This window comes from Nomascus leucogenys, chromosome 12 (assembly GCF_006542625.1).
Source record: "Nomascus leucogenys isolate Asia chromosome 12, Asia_NLE_v1, whole genome shotgun sequence".
Lineage (NCBI taxonomy): Eukaryota > Metazoa > Chordata > Mammalia > Primates > Hylobatidae > Nomascus > Nomascus leucogenys.
Genome location: NC_044392.1, coordinates 30,460,963 through 30,462,020, shown reverse-complemented (window position 1 = coordinate 30,462,020; position 1,058 = coordinate 30,460,963).

The following is a 1,058-nucleotide window of genomic DNA, read 5'->3' as shown; positions in this document are numbered from 1 at the left end:
ATGTGTTCTCATTGTTCAACTCCCACTTATAAGTGAGAACATGCAGTGTTTGGTTTTCTGTTCTTGTGTTAGTGTGCTGAGGATGATGGCTTCCAGCTTCGTCCATGTCCCTGCAAAGGACATGATCTCATTTTTTTTATGGCTGCAAAATATTCCAGGATATTTTTCAAAAGAAAATATTTGCTGCCAACAGAAGATTTTATGTTAAAATCTGTATTTGCAGCTTTTATTGAAAAGAGCCTAAGGCCTTCCCATATTGGGCTCATTTTCTCAAATAGCAACATTTAGCTGAACTGAATAGACAGAGAAAGTCCTTTCCAGTCAGATCATATCTGACCCACTTTCCTCATATATGTTACCCTCCTCACTCCTGTAGGCATTTCATGTGTAGTCACAAGCAAATGTGGTTTAGAAATTGTTCAGTGAACCATGTTGGAAAATTTCCCTAAACACAAGTCCTAAAGATGGTCTGTTATATTATCTTCCAAGCACACAGTGGAAGGAAAAAAAGTAAGTTTTCTATTACTGCCACAGCTTCTATAATTATCTTTTTTGTGCCCTAGGTTAATATCTAAAAATAGCTTTATGCTTTCTCAAACACATTTCACCAGCTCCCTCTGCTGATCCAGTCTGAAGGATAAAACAGCTTAAATTCCTTGTAAGTCCTGAACTTTAAAATCACATTTCTGGGGTTGGAGAACTCCAAGAATGAAAGAACTTGATGAGGTAGTGGTCATCTAAATAACTTTCTCCTTTGGACAGCTCCTATGGTAATTCAAGCAAGAGTCAGGGTGTAGAAGTTTGTTTCCCAAAGTAGGACTCCTGTTTCACCGAGAAAGCTGTGATTTGGGATGATTTGGCGCCCTCTACAGACTATAATGGCAAAAGCGACGCTATCATGTGCTTCCCATAAGTTTTAGGGCTTTGCCAGAACTGTGACGTTGAGGAGGGTGGGGTAAAGGGGCAGGAAGCATTTATGTTCTGCCAATCCAACAGCTGTATTCTAACTCACCATTCGGCCCTCCCTTAAGATCACGGAAGTATCACGCTTGCCTCTT